The sequence below is a fragment of the Sorex fumeus genome, unplaced genomic scaffold (genome assembly GCF_029834395.1).
Source record: "Sorex fumeus unplaced genomic scaffold, SorFum_2.1 ptg000008l, whole genome shotgun sequence".
Classification (NCBI taxonomy): domain Eukaryota; kingdom Metazoa; phylum Chordata; class Mammalia; order Eulipotyphla; family Soricidae; genus Sorex; species Sorex fumeus.
The window spans coordinates 9010143-9035471 of NW_026606065.1; the positions used below are offsets into that span (position 1 = coordinate 9010143).

General features: G+C 42.7%; 1 protein-coding gene across 2 annotated transcripts in view; it reads right to left on the reverse strand.

Moving 5' to 3' along the window:
* The window catches only part of MYO6 (myosin VI), a 147199-nt gene extending 133209 nt beyond the window's left edge, over window positions 1-13990 (reverse strand). For both annotated transcript variants that reach the window (XM_056108666.1, XM_056108660.1), the window contains exon 1: window positions 13915-13990. The gene's annotated coding sequence lies outside the window, so the exon portion shown is untranslated. The remainder of the gene's footprint in view (window positions 1-13914) is intronic.
* Window positions 13991-25329: the final 11339 nt, after the last annotated feature.

Genomic DNA, 25329 nt, shown 5'->3' on the forward strand with positions numbered 1-25329 from the left:
TTTGACATTACATTGATTTTAAATATGCACATAACTCAATGAAACTGCCCCAAGTGAACAAGACATCCTGTTTTAGGATTTTATGAGACATGGGCATAAAAGGATGGACCAAATAAAATATAAGAACCAAAAACAAAATAGAGAAACAGATCTGAAAGTGAAGGACCACAGGAACTAGGAAAAAAAATAATTCAAAGAAAATTTGTTAGTCTATAGTTAATGAGGCTAGAAAAGAATAAAGATCTTAAGTAGGCCACTGAATCTATTAATTAGAAAGTTACAAAGCAGTCTCTATTGAGTGTTTGGGGAAAAAACAGGTTACAATGCATCTGAGCTCATGGTCTTATTAGCATAGCCTTTACTCAGGACTACATCAAAGCAGAATATAGCCTATAGCTTTGTTGATTTTAATTATTTAATAAATAATACTTGTAACAACTATAACACTTGTAGCAATAAATGACACATGAAAATTATTTAATAAAAATGTCAAAAATGTTATTTTCAGCAAAGGTGTTTTAGTCAGGCAAATCACTGGTTTTATCATTTCAACAACAAAAAACTAATTTTATCTAAAAAAAACTTATGGCACAAAGAGTTTAACCATTTTTCTACATATTGAACTTACATCCCACTCTTTAAAAAAGAGTATTATTCTTATTTTATACACTACTAAAGTACAAATCAGTGAAAAGTTGTCTATCACTTTATATTAAAAATAATATGAAAAAATAACAATATGTGGCCAAACAATTTAGCTATATTTATATAAAGTGTGTATTTCACTCAACATGTTTATACAAAGACAACATGTAAAATGGTTCATATAGATTAGAAAAATTTTTTAAAAACTACTATTTGTTTTACAAAATGATTCTTCCCCTTACAAGTGGAAGCACTTTAGTTTAGACAGTAAAAAATTACAGTTGAAGGGACTTAAGCAAACTATTACTACTTGAGTAGACTACAGCAGGTAGGGCATTTGCCTTGCATGTGGCCAACCCTGGCATTGCAAGTGGTCCGCTGAGCACTGCAGTGAGTGATCCCTGAGTTCAGAGTTAGGAGTCAGCCTTAGGCATGTCTAAGTGGGGCCCAAAAACAAACAAAAATAATTATACAGTTCAATTCTCACTGCAGTTTACATAAAACTTTGGAGGGACACATCTGTTTAAAGACAGTTCGTAAACTATGTGATTATAATGAGTAATTTCTCTTACAATTAAAATGTTATAGATTTATCACTGGTTTCTAATATTATGTATTGAAGAAGTATAGCTCCAAACCTCTACTTGCGCATAAGTACCACCACACCCACCTTTCAAGTGCCTGTGTCATTCCTATAACCAGGCTGACCACCTCTGTCTGCCCTTACCTTCCACTCCCTCTTCCAAGTTCTTCCTCAGGTAACCACTATTATTTTTCAGTCTAAGCTGTGACTTCAGTTGTGATTATTAGTTGTTTTGGCTGATGGTCGTGGTGTTTGTATTCTTCCTGAGAGAAAGCTGGAATTGTCATTCACTTTCTGACATTTCACTTGGCACAGTCACCCCAAGTTCCACCCATATTGTTGGAAAAAGCCACATTTCATCTGCTGTATATCCTAGTAGTATATCCAGAGCTTCTTCATGTCATCCTCTGCTGGTGGGCATTTAGGCTTTTCAATGTCCTGGCTATGGAGAATAATGCCGCTATGAATACATATATCTTCTCAAGTCAATGCTTTCATATCCTTCAAGTAAGTATCCAATATCATTATCTTATAGAATATCTCCATTTTCCATTCTTGAAAGAGTCTTCATACTGTTTCCTATTAGGGCTCTACCAATTTATACTCCCACCCACAGCAGGTGAGAGCTCCTCTTTCTCCACACCACAGCCAACATGTGTCGTTTCCAATCTCTTTCAAATAGACCATTCTTCAAGGTGTGAGGCTGACAGCTCACGGAGACCCTGATTTGCATTTCTTTAATATTTAATGAAGTTGAGAATTTTACATGTGTCCGCTGGCCAACTGTCTTCTTTGGACAGGTGTCTAGTCAAATCTTCAGCCCATTTTTCCCCCAACAGAATTACTTGTTTTAAAATGGGGAATTACTAGGGCCAGGATGTGGCCCCGGTGGCAGAGTATGGGTCAAGCATGTGCACTGTGTTCCATCTTGGGCACTGCATGACCCCTTCAGCACTGCCATGGGTAGCCCTGGGGGCCATAGAGCACTAATGAACTAAGCACCATAGAGCTCTGGCAGGAATGCACACCACCCCCCTAAATTTAAAAAAAAAGAACAAGTTTTCCACTCATCACTGGCAGAGACACTGCATGGAGCAGGGATCTCTCAGGAAGGCCAGAAGAGGCTTTCAGAGAGCCGCTATCTCTTAGACCCAGTGGGAGGCAACAATTGTATGCATGTCATTATTCTGTGATTCCCTGTTTATCTACAGAAACAAAACAGATTAGTCCTGCAAGGTCTTCAAATTATTCCTGGAAGGCTACAGTCACACAAAAGATAATTTAGACTTCTAAATCTGAAGATCTCTCGGAGCTCTGCTTCTCAATAGTTCTATCTTAGTAAATTACATAGACCTCGGCTCCCTGATCTGCAAAACAGGCTAAGAAAAACCACTTCAGCTGCCCAGGAGGGTGCAGAGTGGGTTAGGTGCTTGCCGCACATGCAGCCAACCTCGGTTGGACTCCCAGCAATGCATGTGATTTTCTCTCCCCCACCAAGAACAATCCCTGAGCACAGAGCTCATTCAGAGGAATCCCTGAGCACTGCAGAGTGTGGCCCCCCAAATGAAGAATAAATAAATAACCACAAGATTGGTTCGACGTTAGCATTAAGTGTGCAAAGGACCACAAAACACTTTTCACAAAATATTAATGACCCGCTAGAATGAGTCAAACAATACTGTTCTAAAGTCACTTCAAATCACACGGTTCATCATTATATACTGATCTATTCAACAAGCTGATCCACTTGGCTACCTGTATGTCCTAAAACTACTAATCTCTGTCAAACACAGGATCCTAAAGACCCAAAGTCGATGAAAGTTTAAACCAGTTCCAGGAGCACACCTTTACTAAACAGTTCATCTTGAGAGACACTAACATTACTGAATTTAACATGTCAGACTATCTCCATTTTTATAACTAATATCACCAACTTAGACTTCAATACTGTAGTGAAACTTGGTCATTATGAACTTACTCCACTCTTGTCATCTTTTCTCTCCAACAAACACAACAGAAAGTTTTTCTTCACTCAATATAAATCCCCCAAGCAGCCAATGAGTCAACAGTGACTTGCTTTCTACTTTCCACTCGTCCATTTTCTCTACATCTCATTTCAGGAGAGAGTTTGGTTTGAAACCTCAAGCACAAAAATAATAGTCACAAATCCTCTGGATCTCCACATCTTCAACTTCACAATGATGAATAGTAAAAGAAGAGAAATGCACTCCTCTTCAAAATAAGATTTACATGCATACTTTGTTTTCCCTCAAAATACCAAAAGGATAACAAATGGAATATCATGCCCACAAACCAAAACACAGCTGGTTCATCTAATTTTAGAAAATAAGAAAACAAGAAAACAAGAGAAAAATTCTCTCTAGAATAACTCAATCCTTAAATCAAGGAAATTGGAAGAGCTTAACTTGGAAAAGCCAACAGCTCAATTGTCTCCTGTGGGATATAATTCTATGAGTGTCATATCAAAACAAACAATATGCCTTTACAATATTCCATAAAAGCTGGATTTTTTTTCAAAGAATAAAGTTGACAGACAAAATATCAAAATGTATAATCTCCCTGTACGGCTGATATTTGGTTTACTCCAACCCCATTTCTTTTTCTCAATAGTTTCTAAAAACAAGCTAAAAAAAAGAAGAAAAAAACCTAAAACCTTATGTATGACTCAATTATATATACTGAAAGACATCCATAAACAATAAAGTCTCACATCCAGGTGTCTGTCATTTCTTTAATTAGCTGATCTAGGAGATCTAGTTCTACCTTTTCTGGAAGTTATCAACAAAATCCAGCTGCAACTTAATCTAAATAAAATCTACTTCTTTGTTGCATTCATCTGGGGAACATAAATGAACAAAATAGGAGACTAACACCCAAGAAAGGCCGAGATTAGTACCAGGAATTTTGGAGACCAACCACACATGCTAGGGGAAAAGGGAGCTCAGATAGAGAAGGGAGCACCAAATAAAGGGTGTTGGGAGGCTCCTCCCAGGATGGGAGAAGCATGCTGAAAGTAGACTATAGACCAGACATGATTGTCACCCATTGCCTCTTTTGCAAACCACAATACCCAATAAGAGAGAGAGAACAAAAGGGAATGCCCTGCCACAGAGGCAGGGTAGGGTGGGGGGGGGATAGGGGGTGGGAGGGATACTGGGATTCGTGGTGGTGGGAAATGGGCATTGGTGGCAGGATGGGTATTTGATCATTGTATAATTGAAACCCAAGCACAAAAATTTGTAAGTCTGCAACTGTACCTCATGATGCCTCACTAATAAAAATTAAAAAAAAAAAAACAGAAATGGAAAAAAAAATCTACTTCTTTTTCCTGAAACCCTTTAGAGGAGTATAAACTGTAACCTGTCTTTGGAGAACTGCTGCTCATATTCAGGGGAGCGCTATCATCACTTCAATGGGTGGGGTGGGGGGGGGGGCGGAATCCGCTTCTTTAGTAATCCTCAGAAATATATCCAAAATGAAAAGCATTGGTTTAACAAAGTGAAAATTGCAGTCACACAATACAGCTGAGCAACAGAAAACTGCTATATATAATACAGAAATTTAACCTGTCTTAAAATATTTGGAGAGGAATAACAATCACTTCACCGAAGCCTAGTTTCTACTGTTCGACAGGATTGTATGCTGTGGTGTGGTGCTAATAAGCGGTTCCAAGGAATAGGGGTTGTAAATTCCAGAAAGCAAGGGACTTCCCATGACAAAATTTTCCAAACTGAAGCCATTAAATAATTTTACTGAAAAACATTTATTCTAACAAATCAAGGCTACCTAATAAAGCTATCCTCAGAAAACCTCATTAAAGCTCAGCAGTGTGTTAATTAAAGCACTATAAGCGAACAGACTTCGATTATGTTCTTCACTCGATGATACAGATCGTTACTGGTTACTGAAATAACTGTTCACAGCAACAGCAAAGAAACTATTTCCTTAAAGCATGGCTAAAAACAAGCAGTTTCAGGCATTCGGGAGACGTATCGCAATGCGAAAAGTTATTTTAAACGCATCAGAGAAATGCTTCGCATTCCCCAAGGTTCTAATCAACGCCCTAGTTACTCTCCACTTGGGCCACCACAACCACAAGCGTCTGCTCTACTCCTGCCTTGGGAGGACGAGCCAGCACTGATCATCACCCAGGCTCCCTAAAGCCAGAGGGGGGGGGGGGGGGGAGCTTTCCCCTGCCTGCCTCAACTCCCATGGGTCTCCTCTCAGAACCTCAGGCGAATTCAGGGCTTTTTGCCATTGCTCCTCCCTGGGTGACCCCTTGTTTGTTCCCTAACCTCGGTAGGCGCTGGGCTTTCCTGCTGGGACCCTGCCTAATGCAGTGAAAAATCCCAAGCAAAGCTATTCAACAGCAATTCTAAGGAACCATCTAAAGATCTTTGGAGGTATGCAAGGAGCATTACTATTGCATAACTGCTTTCAAACGACAGCAAAAAAACACACCTCCCTTCCAAACAAAGCTGAAACACTCACTACAATTGAGTTTTAGGTGTGATATTTAAAACCGATCTGTCCTCTTAAGATCCATGCCTCAAATAAGCTTACAAAAAAAAAAAAAATCAACGAAAGAATTCTGGTAACTGATCTTTTACTTCCTTCTACCATACATTGCCTGGTAATTCCAAGCAATTTGTTGTTGCTGTTTTCTGTTGTTGAAGAGGACGAAGGGATAATTTAAAGTTCCAGTCGCTGCCAAATTTTGGCGCACAGGTCAATTAACCAGAAAGCCTATGAAAATGTGAATGCCTGGGTCTCACCCACACTGCCCTGACATGAATTTTCACTAGTTGCCTGGGAAATTCTGATGCATCCCTAAATTTCAAAACTACTTTTAAAATGTCCACCTTTCCAGAATCCAATCAAATTTCTACATACGCCGCTCCATAGGAATTCATCTCCTATATTAAATGTGGCCAGAAAGAACTTTTTTAAACATAGTAAAAATAAATACGAATTATGTGCGAGGCATTGTGACGTGTGCTTCACATATATTATACAACTCCGTCGTAAGAAGAATCACACCAGGTAGATCAATCCATCAAAAACCCAAAGTGCAGAGAAACCTGGTGATCTGACCAAGGTAAGAAACAGGATCACCTCATAGCTATATCAATACTCTTTACAAAGGAGGAATCAATGAGGGTGGTCACAAGCAGTTGTGTAAGCAAATACCCATCCTCCCTTTTCTCCCCACCCAAGTGCCACTACGCCCCCAAGAAGCTGTAATGACTCTCCCCGCCCACCTCTCACTCTCCCCGGTCTTCATCCACATGCTCATTCAGGAGATTGGCACAAATCTGGAGGCTTATGAGTGCTCCTTCCAAAGGGACACATAGCAAGTTCGAAGCACTACAAGGAATCCAAATTCCAGTGCCACCCCATCCTGGCCAGGAGCGTGTGTAAATTTAGCATCTCTGTGTCTCAGTTTCCTAATGTTTAGCAAAGTAAGAGTCCTCATGCTAAGTGCCCTAGTGTGACATGGTGACTAAGTGACTATGTAATGGACATCAAGTACTTACTTGCTACAGTTCCTGACACATACCATGAGTATAATAAACAACAGTGCCTATTAAAATTTTATTGGCCAACCACCTCTTATAAAGGCCAACATACGTCCCAGAGCTCATTATATTTTTTTCTGGAGATAAAAAGACAGAAAGGACCCATTTATCAGAAACAGGCCACTGGAAGAGTGCTGTAACTCAGGGGGCCGAAGGCCAGATGGGGATTCTTTGAGAGCCAATGAGTTTTTCGGTGATCCTTAAATAGCACCATGTTGCTTAACCCAAGTTCAGGGTCAGTCTGCTGATTACACAGTATGAAGAGTCTATAATTACCTTAATTCAAAACAACAATGATATGTCACTCAGTACAGGGATGTGGTCTTAAATTATCACTATGTTGTTGGCAATTAGAACAGTGTCTGGGCCACTGTAGACACTCAAAACGAATGAAGACATAATGCCGCCGCCACAAATATACCATAACTCACTAGTGAGTCACCAAAGCAGATTTAGTAACCAGATCAATACCACAGTGCCAAGCGCAAAAGCTACTTCTAAAATTCCCCGGAAAACTCTTCTCCTCTAAGGTGGGGACCCATCCAAGCAGTACTCTGAGAAGCCAGGGGACACTCTATGATACTTGCCCAATGCTTGGCCAATGCTGTGGTTTAGTGCCGGGGCCCTAGTGCCGACGCAGTGTGGCCTAGACCATGTGTTACCACCCTGTGATCTCCACTGAGATCAACCCAGAGGTGCTCAGAGTCCTCCAGGATGACCCCTAGAGATTCTCAGGAAGCCACGTGGTGCTGGAGACTCAAATCAGGGGCTAGCACACCATAACCTCGGTACTACCTCCATGTTCCACCTTTGTTAACTATTAACTTTTCCTTCAAATCTAACTAAGAACGCTGCTTATTCCCACGGACTGGGAGAAGACATTTACCACCTTTCATTGGATAAAAGATTGATATTCAAAAAATATAAAACACTAGTAGAACTTCATAAGAAAAAATATATACCCATGAAAACAGTGGAAAGAGGTGAACAGAAACCTGCTCAAAGCAGGAATATAGATGGTCACAGAGCTTATTAAAAAAATGCTGGCATCACTAATCATTAGAGATGTGCACATCAAAACAACAATGTGATATTACCTCACATCAGTGAGAATGAAACACATCAAAAAGATAAAAAAAAAAATCAGTGCTGGTGTGAATATAAGGAAAAAAGTAGACCCTCATTCACTGCTGGTGGGAATGTCAACTGGTTCAGTGTACTTGGAAAACAATATAGACATTTCTCAAAACATGGTCACACTGTCCTCCCATTGTTCATCGATTTGCTCGAGCAGGCCCAGTAACGTCTCCATTGTGAGACTTCTCGTTACTGTGTTTGGCATATTGAATACTCTTGGTAGCTTGCCAGGCTCTCCAAGAGGGGCAGAGGAATCGAACCCGGCTCAGCCGGGCTGGCTGTGCGCAAGGCAAATGCCCTACATATAGACATTTCTCAAAAAAAAATAAATAAATAAATAAACCAAGAACTTAGTTTCCATATGACACAGCAAATCCACTTCTTGATATCTATCCCAAGGACCCAAAAACTCTAAATTCAGAAAAGAGATTTACACTCTTGTGTGCATTGCAGCACTATTCACGATAGCCAAAATTTGGAAGCAAACCAGAGTCCAAAAACAGATGACTGGATAAAAAAATTATGGTACAGGGGGCTGGAGCGTATCACAGCGGGTAGGGCGTTTGCCTTGCACGTGGCCGACCCAGGTTCGATTCCCGGTGTCCCATATGGTCCCCTGAGCACTGCCAGTGGTAATTCCTGAGTGCAGAGCCAGGAATAACCCCTGTGCATCGCCAGGTGTGACCCAAAAAAAGCTAAAAAAAAAAAAAAAAGAATAGCTGATTACTGAACTCAGTTCCATTGACTCGAAAAAGTGTCAAAAGTAGGTAGGTTGATAAAAACAAGTCAAACACATGATCTGTATGCAGGAGGAACAGGTTCAATCCCCAACAGTACACTGTTGTCACCCCATTTACCAAACTGTCACTAGGAGCCATCCCTGAGCATCAAGCTCTGAGGATGATTGTGTATTGACAACAACACCCTAAAAAAAGTTAAATTGGTCCCATAATAATGCATCATGACCATCTTTCACCTTCAACTGAAAAAAAGTATAAAAACCATCATCTTAGTGACCTTGGTTTTTCACTTTCCTGAACCACTGGACTTCAAGCCATAAAGTGAAACAGACCACGGCTCAGAGACTAAAAATATCAGGAATTATGGAGATGGGGAGCAACATTATGGAAACGTAGGAGTCTTTGTTCGATTTTCAGCTAGACTTCTAAGCAACCATGTACATGATCTTAAATACGGTACTTTTTTTTTGGTCTCCATCTCCTCACCTGTTTGAGGGATATATGTATGACATCTACTTCGACAAGGTGTTCTAAGAATCAAATGCACGTGGCCGACCCAGGTTCGATTCCCGGTGTCCCACATGGTCCCCTGAGCACTGCCAGTGGTAATTCCTGAGTGCAGAGCCAGGAATAACCCCTGTGCATCGCCAGGTGTGACCCAAAAAAAGCTAAAAAAAAAAAAAAGAAGAAGAATAGCTGATTACTGAACTCAGTTCCATTGACTCGAAAAAGTGTCAAAAGTAGGTAGAACCTGAACTTCCCAAACAAGAAAGTAACTTACAAATGTAGTTTTTCTGTAGTAATTTATTTTTTCTAACAGCTGCATAGTATTCCATTGTGTAGATGTACCAAAGTTCAAAAGACAATGTCTTAAAGACTTCAGTGTTTTGTTTTCCTATATAGTTTCAGATTCTGTTCCCCAAATTGGCATTTCCCCCCTATATTTAGAATTGCTTATGACCGATGGAAAGAAAATATATTTTTCCTATAGACAAGTGTTTACAGGAAAAAGGTAGAGTGTTTAAACTTCTTGTTTTGGGTTTTCTGTAATGACAGAGATCAAACACAGGCCTTCACACTGCAATGCACGATGCTCTTTCTTGAGCCAAATACTTGGGCCCTAGCATTCAACCATCAGGCCCAGTTGGACCAGTATTCCTGGGAGTGGCTCCAGGTCATGAGCACTGATTGAGCAAAAATAAATAGTTTCCTTCTTAGACTCTATGTTCTAATAATTTGGATAATAGCTGCACCATATTTTGGAGCAGTTATGACAAACTTCTGACACATCATATGATTTTTTTAAACAGGTATTTCCATTTACGTCTTTACCACTCTTTCAATTTTCTAAATTCAAAGATCAGGACGGGTAAGATCCTGTTATAGTTGTATTTCAAACACGAAAGGCCTTCAGTAAATATTTGCTGTAAAAGATGATCACAGAAAATGTTTAATTCTGCTACATGTAATATACCTTACCTTGTAAAGGCGAAGCAGCAGGTCACTCCCAAGAATAATAACAAGTAGGTGACATAAATAAAGATTCTTGTGGTTTTGGCAGAACACCACCTTGCTTTGTGCAACCTATTCAATGTGGCCGTGACTACCAATAAAAGGAATGCGTTCCAGCATGGTAGTTTCACTGGAGACACACTTTCTACATAAATAGGATTCCCCTTCTCTTGGACACCAGCAGGATGTGTTTATTCCAGGAAATGTCCCGTGTTGATTCTAATTTGACTTCCCATGCTTCAGCACAAACCGGGTGAACGTCTGGCAGACTACAGTCATTCCTCAACTCTTCTCCAACTACTCAGGAAGACAACTTCATTTTTGAAAGCCAGAGACAGATATTCTAGTACTTAAGGAAGACTATTAACAGTTCAGACAATGTCGTAAAAAACAAAAGCATGACAATCTTTGGTGCAAAACACTATTTCCTCTGAACATTCTAAAATGCCTCAGTAATAGAATTTAGAGCGAGGCGCACACCTGGCCCTGTGCTCAGGGTACCATATGCATTCCTGGGGTCTCATGTTAGTAAGCACTCTGGCCAGTGACTATCTGTTTGGCCCCCAGAAACAGAATTTAATCTTATTTACCTTTAGTAAGGTCCTGACACACACATACTAGCAGATATGTTACAGATCATCCATTAAAAATTTATAATGAGCCCTTGGATGGTGGTTTTGTATTTACAGCTGAATATGGGTATCCTTAAAATGTAAATTCTTAATAGCTCGGATCTAGAAGTGAAAGACCCAATTCAGTCTTCCTAAGATTTCTCTGCTCTTTTCTCAACAACATTCACTCCCCGGAGTACTCCTAGTTCATTACAAAAGATTAACTGTGTGCTCATTTTTGTCCTTTATGTCTATTTCAGCCCGAGGGACATTTCCTGGAATAAACACATACAAAATAAACACACATGAAATAAACACACACTCACACACAGTCCTAATTATAATGATGAGAATTTAATAATGAAACTTTTTCCCTCCTAGAAATTACCAATTATGTAATATTTAAAAGATAGCTCCCGCCGTTATGGTTAACAATCTATCTCTTTGAGGGAAATTTGACAATTCCCAATCAGAAACATTATGCTATTTATCTTAGTTACAATGAAAACCAGTGTCACAGTACAGTCTAATTCTCCCTCTTACAAACTCAGAAAAATTGAAAGTGTACAGTACATGTAATACTGTGGAACTGACACCAGAAAAGATGGGGCGGTATCATGTCAGCATTCAAGGCTGTCCATTTAAGAATAAAGAAACAAACAGAATTCAAAAGCAGTTCCAAAACCACAGCCATGACATTACTTATCTCCACTGATGTGTGCATTCTTCAAACCTCAAAGGGCATTCTTGAACACATCGTTCTGCAGGCTGATTGAAACTGTTACTAAATGGACCCAGATCAAGGCACCCTGGTCTGGTGTGGAAAGGAGAGACGTTTCACCCTCCTAAGACCTGGGGCTGGAGAGATACTCTAGGAGTTATGGTGCTTGCCTTGCAGGTGCTGATTCTACTTTAATCCCCTGTTTGCACCAGCACCACAAATGGTCTCTTAAGAGCACCACTGGGTGTGTTCCAAAAACAAAGACTTGGGTGTGAAAGAGACTTTGTCTCTGAGGTGATACACTGGGTTACCTTGATGTGAGCCTCAATTTCCTCATACATAGAAGATAAAAACCACCAACCTTGAAAATTATTTTGCAGAGCAAGTCCTTCTGTCAGTGTTCTGGATTTGGAAAATGCATAACAAATGATCAACAGTCGGACACCACTAAAAGGCCAGTTCACAAATGTACCTATTTATTTATTTATGTGGTGCTGCAGACAAAGCCAGGACAAGTGCACAAATTATTAGTAGTGACTCCTTATGAGGATCGCAATTAAACTGCGTTAAGTTTATTAAAGTTGTAATACATTTTTCAATCTTTTACTTCAAATAATAGAAGAAAAAAATCAAACGGAAATGCACAAGGTATCTTTTCAAAACTGACACTTTAAGTAGAAAAAATGGAGCTCTAATTGTAACAGTGAGAATTGGTTACTTTTTTTTTAAATAGTTGGGGTACTTATTCAAACCTCCCCTGGCCAAAAACTTGAAACCTTTCTGTAAAAAGCTGTATTTTCGAACCCCCAGACAGCCCAGTTATCTAAACAATGGGCTACATGATACACACGGTCTCCAGGCAAAGTCACAACAGGATGAGAAAAGAGCCTTCAGTCTCTCTCAGATTTCCTGGCCACTGTTATTTTAAAACCTGATCACATAAACATAAACAGAAGGGGAAATCCATTGCAGATAAGCCCCATGGGTTATTATTTCTGATCCATTTTAACAGCTTGATTAACTTCCATTACATGTTGCCATGTGTCACTAAAGTATTCTTATCATTCTAGCCACCGATGAATATGCATATGACTTATAGTTTTAAATCATGATAATCTTTTCTTAATGTCGTTTACCACTTCTGTTACAGCCATTTTCAATTATTTCTGAAAGCAAAACTGTCAATGAAAGAGCTGGAAGAACATACAGGGATGTCCTGAGTCCCGCACAACTGAAAATCGACCAAATGAGGTGGATATTTAAAAGTCAATGAGTTTATATTGAACAGTTGCATTGTCTCAGGCTCTGGCTACAGTCCCAATTGTGGTATTGCTGAAATTAATGATGAAAGACACCAAGGTAATTTTTTCTCTAAACAATTTCCAATGGGCTAACCACAACCCAAGACATCTATGAAGTTGAGTTAATTTGTACAGAAACTCCTTTTTTGCTGCCAACCTTTGTACCATGACCACTACCAACCCAAGTTCAAGATTCACATTTTATGGCCTGGAAAGTCGGGCTGAGCTTATTTTTGAAACTCTCAACTCACGACTCTATTTTAAAATGGACAGATTTTCTTAACACCCCGCCTCGCCTACGAGCATATCAGCAACTGAATGTTCATCTCGAGTGTACTTTTAATAGGGTCAGACTTCCCAGTTCTCGCTTCTTGTGTTAAAGTCCAATTGGAAACGTTCACCCCCATCTATTTCACGCCGCACAAAAACGCACCGTTTCTCAAACTTTAAGGAACTATTTCCAAAGGTCCGTTCCAGGAATGCAATGGAAATCCCTTAAATTTTGAGCCTTTCAAGTGTTTAAAGAGCGGTTGGAGGGGCATTACCTCACCTAAGCTTACTTTTCATGTAGCATATAGAAAATAACAAACTCCAAGTACCAGATCTGCTAAACAAACAAAGAAAGAAAAAGAAAGGAAGAAAATAAGAGTTTTGCAAAGACCCCGGATCGGCGATCAGGATTCGTCCCCCGGCGCCAGACGCGGACCCTCCGACCCCAGAACAAACTGCCCGGGTCCAGTGCTGACCGTGAACTTGTTTACGAGCGAGTGAGCTAGCAAGCACAGCCCAGCATCGCCGGGTGTCCACGGCGGGGAGAGGGACACCCGAGCGCTCCGACTCCACCTGGGCCCCACCGGGGGGTGGGGGGGGGGGCACGCAGGGGTCTGAGGGCGCTGACCAGTCCAGGGAAGGAGAGCTCCAAGTTGGGGTGCGCAGGAGCTTGGACTCCCACCCCGGGCCCACCCATCACCTGCTCGACCGCGTCCTGGGAGGTTGGAAACGCGGCGGCCCCCGACGCGCGCGCGGGACGGGGGTGGGGCAGGGGGGCGACTCCGGACACTCACTGGGGTGGGCACGAAGGCAGGTGCGCGGCGACCAGGCTCTCCCCCGACCCCCCGGTCGCCCGGGACGCGGGAGGGCGCGGTGAGCGGCGGCGCGGGCCGAAGGCGACGACGACGCCGACTTCGCGGCACCGGGACGGGGCGGCGGCGACTCCCGGGACTTGCGCGCTCGCTTCCTGCTCCGGCCGATCCCGGGTCCGTCTCCGCCCGCCGCCCGCGCCCCGAGCTCCCGGCCCCAGGCGCGCGCACGTCACGGCGACGGCGCGCCCGAGGGGGCGGGGGCGCGGCCAGCCGGGGCGGACCGGGGCGGACCGGGGCGCGGCGGGGACGCGCGCCGGGAGGAGGCGCCGCCGGGAGCGCGGGCGGGCGGGCGGGCGCGCGGCTGCGCTGCTGCTGCTGCTCGGACGGGCGCGGCGGCGCCGGCCTGGACACGGTTCCCGGGGCCGCCGGGCCCGCGAGTCCTAAGCCGCTCCTAGAACCCGCGCCGCGGTAGCCTGTCGCGTCCAGCCCGTCGTGGCGAGGACGCTCCGGATCTGGGGGGGCGGGGAGGGCGCGCGGCGGGCGCGCGGATTGGGGGACCGCGGGAATCTTCCGTGAAAGGAGGCAGAGAGTGGTTGCACCGGGGAGAGCCCCGGGACCCCGGTTTGTGGAGGGGGAAGGGTTGTTAGTCCTGTTGGGCCTGGTTGGACTGTTCCATGCAAATGTCAAGCTCGGGAAGGCATCGTTGCACAGTAGGTAGGAAGTAGCTTTGCAAGAGTTGCACACGCCGAGCTCGGAAAGGCATCGTTGCACATGAGTTAGATAACGTGCATCTAACTAACTAACTAACATAGTTGCACATTGGTTAGACAGCTTTGCAAGAGTTGAGTTCCATGATGTGAACGGACGAAAGGAAGCTTCTTTTTTTTCTTTCCTTTTTTTTTTTTGCTTTTTTGGGTCACACCCGGCGATGCACAGGGGTTACTCCTGGCTCTACACTCAGGAATTACTCCTGGCGGTGCTCAGGGGACCATATGGGATGCTGGGAATCGAACCAGGGTCGGCCGCCTGCAAGGCAAACGCCCTACCCGCTGTGCTATCTCTCCAGCCCCCAGGAAGCTTCTTTTTATTTATTTATTATTTATTTATTTATTTTTGCTTTTTGGGTCACACCCGGTGATGCTCAGGGGTAGTTACTCCTGGCTTTGCACTCAGGAATTACTCCTGGCGGTGCTCAGGGGACCCTATGGGGTGCTGGGAATGGAACCCAGGTTGGCCGCGTGCAGCCCTACCGGCTGTGCTATCGCTCCAACCCCGAGGAAGTTTCTTTTTAAAACAACTTTTTGTTTGGTTTGGTTTGGGTTTGGTTTTCCTCTTTGGGGCGGGGGTCGCACACAGCGGTGCTCGGGACTTCCTCCTAGCTTTGTGCTCCGGGATCACTCTTAAGAATGCGCACTAACAAACTAGAACGCGCAAAGTCAGTTTATCTGGAAAAAGCCAGCGCCCCTAAACGTGGCCATATTAACACTTTTTTTTTATTCATCGTTTAGCAACTGGGAGAGAAACTAGAAAATTCGGGTTGGACAGTCTCAGCTGTTCACATTGCACGGTTCTCTTCGTGGTTAGGAGGAGACATCTCAGCGTGTAACTAATTCGATTAAGAGTAAAATAGGGAAGTCAAAAGACAAAGAGGAACCAAGAACGGAAATAATTAATAGAAATCTCAAAAATATGACTTCCGTGAAGGGGATAGATAAGTCATTAAGCACCTAGAAATGGATTTCCAAACGAACTGGAAAATAAAAACGAAAAGAACGAAGAAAGGATGGTTTCAGATAACTGCCTTGACATCCTTTGGATTTGGGATTAAATGCGTTTAATCAACAAGAACCTAAGAGTTTGTATGATTTGTGAATCTCTCTATCCTTTGTCCAGCCTTTTGCTCTTAGGTTTTTGTTTAGCAGAGGCTACACCCCGAGGTGCTTAGGGACTATTCCTGGCCCAGTCCTGGGGTTGGTGACCCTTTACTGTTCCAGAGGTCAAGCCCTAGCGGCATGCACAGCATAAGGCTTGGCCCTGTGAGCCCTTATCCTGCCCCCAACTTCTAATCCATTACTGAGTTCTTATGCTTCTAGCGCCCTATCTCACGAATGTATCCGGTTCCTCTCCATAGACCCTACCATTATCTTGTTTCAGGCCAACATCTTTTCAGATCTGGCATACTAAATTACCCACCTACCAAGTTTCCCAGGGTGCAGTCATGTCCCTCCTCACCCAATCCCTACTGTGCCACAGACTCTGGATTTTATTTAAAAAAAAAAGTCTGATTAGAAACTTTCTTCATACTGTTTTGTTTTTGTCTTTGTTTGGGGACCACACTGCAGTGCTCAAGGCTTACTTCTGGCTCGGTGTTAGGGAATCACTCCTGACTGGGCCAGGGGGACCGTATTGGGAGAAATGTCCTTTCAAACTCCTAAAATGACACAGCTACTATCTTTCCTAGAAAGCCTAAATTCATTAAGATGACTTCATTTTTTGTTTTTTTAAATTTTTTATTGAGTCACCCTGAGATAGTTACAAAGCTTTCATGTTTGATATTCAGCTATACAATGATCAATCACCCATCCCTCCAACAGTGCAAACTTTCCACCACCAATATCCCCATTATCCCTCCCCACCCCGCACCCCACCCCAACTACTATCCCAGTCCTTACCCTGCCTCTATGGCAGACAATTGCCCAGATACTCTCTCTCTACTTTTGGGCATTATATTTTACTCATGGGCTGGAGCGATAGCACAGCGGGTAGGGTGTTTGCCTTGTACGCGGCCAACCTGGTCGACTGGAGTTCGATTCCTCCGCCCCTCTCAGAGAGCCCGGCAAGCTGCTGAGAGTATCTAGCTCGAACAGCAAAGCCTGGCAAGCTCCCCGTGACGTATTCGATATGCCAAACACAGTAACAACAAGTTTCGCAATGTTACTGGGCCCGCTCGAGCAAATTGATGAACAACGGGAGGACAGTGACAGTGACAGTAAAATCTGATTTTACTCAGGTTTTTCCACCACTATTCAAGCCTACCTGCCAGAGGAAGATACTAGATTATTTATTTTCCATTGCTCACTTTGCATAATAGGAAAGGTTGTGTGGCCGCTTATGTGGTCGTGCACTTCTGAGATTCTAAATTATAAATAGTTCAGTTCCGCCGTCCTCTCTGTAGAAAGCTATTCCAACGTGGTTTGGAGATACAGTCCTGATCCCCACATACCGGAACCATGCTTGTAGGAGCTCATGGTCGTCGGGATTCCATCTGGAGAAGGTTGGGAGACTGCACCCGCTCCATCTGGGGCTCCCTGGTGATATTGTCTCTGTATGGGGCCCAGAGAATTCTCCAGTGTTGTGGTGCCCACTGGGACTCTTCACTTCTGTGTGCAGCAAGATGGCACCAGGGGCGGGTTGAGGGCATGATAAGATGACTTTTAAGATCCTTTGTTTTCGCTTGGCTCTTTTTAACTTGAATTTGAACGCATTTTTATTGAATTTGAACAATGTTCTCTAGCTCATCACTGTGCTAAATCCTTGCCCTCAACCAGGTTTTTCCACATATTTCCTGTCTGTTTTGGCATTTAACTGGTATCTTGGACCTCTATTCTAGTTTTGATTGACTGTCCAAACTGATTTCCACGCACTGCCTTTCTCCATGTCTTTTGCTTTACATTCAAGCCCTTCCAAAGTATTTCCTTTACCTATGTTATTTATTACCTCCAAGTATTGTCTGTTTAATTCAGTTAATCCTTTAGAACAGAACTTTTTGTCTCCTCCAGGAAGTCTCCCTAATCCCCTCATTCCAAAACTTCCATGCAAACTGAGTGTTCTTTTCAAAACATATTTTAATTGGTCCCCATTGAGCAAATCTTGACTAACACTTCTCATGTCGCTACATCAGGCGATGTAAGAATCCCTCAACTATACTGCAACTTGAGGGTAGAGGAGATGACTTGTTTTGTGCACCCAATTACAATTATAGTGGCTTTCACATGGAAGACACTCATTAAGCAGCACCATTATCATCATCATTATTATCCGTCATTATTAACAATAAATGGGGCAGATGAGTGAGCAAATGTGGAGAATTGACAATTCTAGGAAACTGAATATATTGTCCTAAAAGCATGGTGACTGCAACTGTGTCATATGAGAACCAAATCTAACAACTTATTCTGTATTTACATTGAATATCAATTTTCTATTAAATATTTGTAAGATTTTTCTGAGAGTCTTCTTATTCTACCTCAGAAACCCATGTGGACCCTATCTTAAATGTGAGGCCCCAAAACGCCACTTGGAAATCCTCTGTAAATTTTTGTGATATTTGTTTCTTTGTTTTTCCAGGTACTTTATATCAGAGGTGTTTAAAGCATCTCTGCACCTTTCCTAGCTGATAGCCACCTTATCCGCTTCAACTGCATCTGTATTGCCAACTCTCAAAGTAAGGCTGGCTGAACATTGCAAGGAATACGCTCTCCTCTCCCAACTGTCTCAGATTCTCTTGCCAAAAGGCCCTATTATAATTGTAGGACCGCCAGCCACTATTCTCATGAAGTGGTTTTTAAGTCACCCAAGACTCTTTCCCTCTCGTGCCCTCGTCTTGCAGTCACTGAATTCAATTCATAAATTATTTCTGCGTTGATGTCTTACTCTCTTGTCTCTCTTAGGCCATCATTTTCTGTTATCTGAACTCTTGGCACGGTCTCTGAACATTCTAGTGCATTCCCCCACCACTCCTGGAAAGTTATCACTGCCCAAATCTGACAACACACCCCCTTTACAAAGTAGGGTAAATTTAAGATCACATAGAATTCACATGTATGGTATTTGGAGTTCTTCACAATCCTAAAAAACTACCCTAATCATAATTATTTAAAAAGGTCAGCCCCATGGGGCTGGAGCGATAGCACAGCGGGTAGGACGTTTGCCTTGCACGCGGCCGACCCGGGTTCAATTCCCAGCATCCCACATGGTCCCCTGAGCACCGCCAGGGGTAATTCCTGAGTGCAGAGCCAGGAGTGACCACTGTGCATTGCCAGGTGTGACCCAAAAAAAAAAAATCATGTTTTTTTATATTTATTTCTCTAATACTTTTCAAAATACTGAGATTTTTAAACTAAAAATTATTCCCTATTTTTTTTTGTTTACAGGGGTCATCCCTGGCAGTGCTCAGGGCTGACTCCTGGCTCTGTGCTCAGGGCTCAGGAGGTCATATGGGGTCCTGGGGATCAAACTCAGGTCAGCGATTTTCAAGACAAGTGCTATATCCACTACATTTTTGCTGTGGCCCATCCCTATTTTTTATTTTTTGGGGGGGGGGCACACCCACCAATGCTCAGGGGTTACTCCTTGCTCTGTACTCAGGAATTACTCCTGGTGGTACTCTGGGGATCCAATGGGATGCTGGGGATTGAGCCCGGGTCAGCCACATGCAAAGCAAACGCCCTACACGCTGTGCTATCACTCTGGCCCCCCGTCCCTATTTTTTTTGTGCATGAACTATAGCTTATTGCCTGCTCACTAAATTTGAAATAATGACACTGAAATATTTTTGAATGCTCATTATGTGCCTGCTAAGCTTCTTATACAGATGATCTATTTAAAATTCACAACCCTGAGATACTGTGGTGATCCTTTGCTACTTGCCTGCCTTGCATCTGAACATCATTTCTTTTTTTGGGGGGTGGGGTGGGGGGGGGGAATCTATCATTTTGTGTTTTGGTAGAAATATCCCCCACCTCATACTTTATAAACTGAGTTTGGCCAAAGTTCCCCAGGTACCTGGCAAATAGGCCAGATAGATGGCAGGGGCTTAAGTCACTTGGATGCTCTCACCTGAAACTTGGAATCTGGACAAAGTGATGCAAAGATGCCAAGTGGGGAGTATTCACAGTAATAGAGATGTGGCAGCTAAGATCTGATCATGACAATGCCAGCAGGAATGCCCCATACGGATGCCTCTGCTACCCAGCCACTTCTCCACCATCCCTCTGAATCTAAAGTTTATGACACTCCATTATTTTCCTAGATAAATTACAGAGTCTTTTTGCGTTACCTCCAACCAAGAATCTAAATTAATAAGGTGTGTTTCTGGGGCTGGAGCTATAGTACAGAGGGTAGGGCATTTGCCTTGCACACGGCCAACCCGGGTTCGATTCCCAGCATCCCATATGGTCCCCCGAGCACCGCCAGGAGTGATTCCTGAGTGCGACTAACCGCTGTGCATTGGCGAGTGTGACCCAAAAAAAACAAAACAAAGAAAAAAAGTGTGTTTCTCTCACTATCCCCATATAAAAAAAGGTGGGGAGGGCACAGGTGCTCTAGTACTTGTCTAACGAGATATTTTGTACTGTAACTTCTAAAAGTTTTGATCATTGTATCAATTATTAGAAATGTTGCAGAAATGGGAATCATGTGGATTTTATAGGAAGATTGATTACTAGTAACAACTAGGATAAAAAATAATCTTATCATTTTTTCATAGACTATATCTTAGTTCCTACACAGAAAACATCAATACTTCTATGTTTTTACCATTCTGACTACAAAACAGTATAATACACTTTCAACATATTTTAAAATCTATAACTAGAATTAAAGCTGAAATGTTATTATGAATACATAGTTTTTTTAAAAAAAAATACTACCACACATCTTTTAATATTCTAGCTTCTTAAACTTTCTGGGACTGTAGTTTCTTGTATAGAAACTCCTAGTTTTTCCTGAATTGTTCTAGTGGCTTTATAACTGAAACTAAAACCAGAGCATAAATTCATCATCTCAAACACTTTAATTGAATTATGTCTTTCATCTTTCATCTCACCTGCCCAACGCTGTGATCTTCAGCTCAAGTATACTAATTTGAAGAAAGGCTGAAGAGTCACTTTTTTTTTTTTAATTTAATGGGTCAAATATAATCTAGCTTCACTGTGGAAATTAGAAGAAAGCAAATGAGTCAAGGCTATTATGGCAGGATCATACTAAATATATTTGACATGAAGTCTGAGCAGAAGCCATGCTTCAGGCCTGGCTGTCCAGGTCTCTGACCTATATAAGTCATTTAATCTGAGACTCAGTTTACTCATCAGTAAAACAGCAGTGATGAAATCCCTCCTCCACAAAAACGAGGTTAAGTAAGATAATACAAAAACCAGAACTTTTTGCAAACACATAGAGGCTTACAAACAGGACAGTATCAATTTAAGATAAATAACACTGAATACATTCATTTGTATTACAATTGTTACATGCTAGAAACATATCTAAATGTTTTTGAAGAAAATCTTTGAAAGTAAAACCAATGCTAAAATGTATTGAAAATTAATGTTTTTCACCCACCTTTATTGAATTACCATGATTTACAATACTGTTCACAATAGTTCCATGCACACACTATTCCAATACCAAACCCACCACCAGTGTCCACGTCCCTCGGCCAGTGTGCCAAGAACCCCTCCTACCCATCCACCCTTTTTTTTTTTTTTGGCTTCTTGTGTCACACCCAGCGATTCTCAGGGCTGATTCCTGGCTCTGCACTCAGGAATTACCCCTGGCAGTGCTGGGGGATCATGTGGGATGCCAGGGATCAAACACTGGTTGGCCGCATGCAAGGCAATCGCCCTCCCTGCTGGACTATGGCTGCGGGCCCGTCCCAAACCCTTCTTAAACAAATTAATCTGATGCATCATTATAGAATTGATTTTTATAGTTTTTATGAAATTTGAAAGTTAAATGAAATTTATATTAATTCTAAAAAATTTCCCACTTTAAGCTCAGATAGAGAAGGGAGCACCAAGTAAAGGGTGTTGGGAGGATCCTCCCAGGATGGGAGAAGCATGCTGAAAGTAGACTATAGACGGAACATGATGGCCACTCAATGCCTCTTTTGCAAACCACAACACCCAAAAGGAGAGAGAGAACAAAAGGGAATGCCCTGCCACAGAGGCAGAGGGGGATGAGGAGGGGGATGGGGGGGTGAGAGGGATACTGGGACCCGTGGTGGTGGGAAATGGGCACTGGTGGAGGGAGGGGTGTTTGATCATTGTATAACTGAAACCCAAGCACAAAAATTTGTAAGTCTACAACTGTACTTCATGGTGTTTCACTGATAAAAAAGAAAAAGAAAAAGAAAAAAAATTCCCACTTTATTACACTCTCCTGATTCTTGAATCACATCCAGCAGCACTCAGGAGCTGTTTGTGTCCATGAATTGCTTAGGGAAAACATATGTAAGGCCGAGAAAAATCAAACTCAGGACTCTGACATGCAAAGCATGCACTTTTATGTAAACACTTAATATTTATGTAATTATGTAAATATTTATGGCTTTATGTATGTAGGGTTAGTAATACAAAAAGCCTTGGTGTGTGTTGGGTTGTTTGAAGAAATCATAAATACACAATATTCTTCTGGGAAAAAAAGCTTATTAGATAAATAGATCCAAGGTGATTGTTCAAAAGGCTGAAGAACATGCTTTGCATGTCAGAGACGCATGTTCCAACCCTGGCACTGCATAGTCCCTGAGCACTGAAGAAACAACAGAAGCAACTCCCAAGGACTGAGCACTGCCAGGTGTAGCCCAAAATTCAATAAGAATAAAAGTTAAGGGGCTGGAGCAATAGCACAGTGGGTAGGGCGTTTGCCTTGCATGCAGCCAACATGGCCGACACAGGTTCGATTCCCAGCATCCCATAGGGTCCCCCGAGTACCGCCAGGAGTGATTCCTGAGTGCATGAGCCAGGAGTAACCCCTGAACATCGCCGGGTGTGACCCAAAAAGCAAGAAAAAAATAAGAATAAAAGTTAAAAGAATAGTAGTAGTGGGAGAATTCCCTGCCTTCAAAATAGTAGTATCACGAAATAGACCGTGAAGAAATCAAATAATCACTGACCAGGAGGTATCTAATCGCATCTGTCAGAGTTAAACAGTTAAGGATAAACTTAAGTTTGAGGTGACAAAGCGTTAGATGGGTTCAGAGAGTAATAACCTCAGTTCCTTCACTTAGGCTTTTACTGAGGTTTATCAAATGACTGTTCGTCAACCTTTGCTGGGCAGGCCAACACAGTTTCCCTGGGATATAACAAAAAAGGTTTCATTTTTCTCGCTGGCAAGCAGACAGGTCACCTGCAGCAACTCAATATAAGCTGCTAGTAAATTCAGGTCTGTTTTATGTGTCTCATTTTAGGCTCAGCCTGCAGTCAACTCAGTGACAGGGGAGTGTTCATGGTCTCACATGTCAAGAACAGTCTTTTATTTATTTATTTACTTATTTATTTGCTTTTTGGGTCACACCCGGCGATGCACAGGGGTTACTCCTGGCTCTGCACTCAGGAATCACTCCTGGCGGTGCTCAGGGCACCATATGGGATGCTGGGAATCGAACCCGGGTCGGCTGCATGCAAGGCAAATGCCCTACCCGCTGTGCTATCTCTCCAGCTCCAGAACAATCTTTTAAAGCTAGATACAGGGGCTGGAGAGATAGCACAACGGGTAGGGCGTTTGCCTTGCACATGGCCAACCCGGGTTCGATTCCCAGCATCCCATATGGTCCCCTGAGCACCGCCAGGAGTAACTCCTGAATGCAGAGCCAGGAGTAACTCCTGTGCATCGCCAGGTGTGACCGTCCCCCCCCCCCAAAAAAAAACCCAAACAAAGCTAGATACAGAATTGGAACACTGTAGTTTCTTCCCACTTTCTGTTTCATTCAGGTGACCAAGATCAATGGGCAGAAGGAATAGTCTTTTATTTTGTGTGGAGAAGTGTTTGGGTACACGTGGTGTTGCTCAGAGACTACTCCTGGACGGGGCTGGAATGATAGAACTTGCCTTGAGTTTGATCTCCAACACCACATATGATCCCCCAAGTCTGCCAGGAGTGATCCTTCAGCACAGAGCCAGAAGTCATCCCTGAGCACCACTGAGTATGCACCCCTACCCCCCAAAATAGACTACTCCCAGATCTGTGTTTGGGGATTGTTCCCAGTGACATTCAGGCCATATGAAGTGCTGGAGATTGAACCAGTGTTGGTCACATATCAGGAAAGCATCTTAACCCCTGTGCTCTCTTTCTAGTCGAGGATAAATAGGCTTCACAGGAATATTTGGGTAGTGATTGTTTGATGAGTAATTGTTTAATAATCTAGTCTATTACATCAGTTGTTCAAGATGACATAACAAGAGCTGGTAGAAGAGAACATATGAAGGAGTCAAGATTATGCACATGACTGGCTTGTGTGAGGCCCCGAGTTCAATTCCAGCAGCATATGCCCACTGGAGGGGCTTTACCACCAGTCATGGTCCAGCTGGTCTCCACCACCGGATGGAGCCCCACAATGCTGGGAGCTGCCTATCTCAAGAGTGGCACCCACCACCTCCCCGCCCTGATTCCTGTGACTTGGCTTTAAAATATGTTACTGGTAATGTTCTTCCACCTGAATGATGGTTCAAATGTGGTTTTACTTGGTGATAGTTCATGGACCTATATATTCATTTATGATCTGAGTATTTTGCTGTAGGTATATTAGATCTATTTTTTTGTGTGTGTGGTACCAAGGATCAATCTATGCTCTCGTTCTCACAAGCAAGTCAATTGTTCTATCACCAAACTATATTACTGGCCCTATAAAAGTATTTTATAATCTAAATAGAAGTTTAGATTTTTAAAGAAATCTCTTGTCAAAACATTTTTAATATTTAGTTTTTGAATCTTCACTTACTTTCCCTTAGAAAAATTTCGTTAAAATGACTCCAGCATGACAGGCTGAAGAGGTAGAACGAAAGGTAAAGCGCTTGCCCAACACAGGCCTGTGCTATGACCTTGGTTCTAATCCCAGCTCTACACAAGGTCGCCCATCACAGCTGGCTGTGAACCCTGAGCACCTAATTTGTTAGGTGTTACCCCTAAAAAATTTCAAAACTATGTTGATACACATCTGAAACATGTAGGATGTCATACTATAATATTATTCCAATTAAAATGATGAAGAGATGAATAGCACATTTAATAAGAAAATCAGGTTTTTGTATCCTTATTGTTGTTGACGATATTGTGATGACTAAGGTTATACGCACTCCTAAGGTGCTCCCACAGTTTTAACTGTAGCCAGGTTGCATGTTTGTACACTCAGCTGAGGGCCTAGGTGCACACTGAGGTGTGGGCTCTGTTAGTTGTAGTGTTCGCACACAGGCTCACTGGGACCCACACACTTAGCTAAAACACACACCCTTGGTAGGGATGCTTGCCAGGGGGTGGTTGCGGCATTCATATGTTCTTGCCTGAGGTCACTTTTCCTGGCCATGGAGCTCACACATCTTTGTAGTTACTGGACATGCCAGAAATGGCACCCCTTTGGGTGCCATTTGGGGATCCATTTGGGGATCCTTTGGGGAGTCTCAC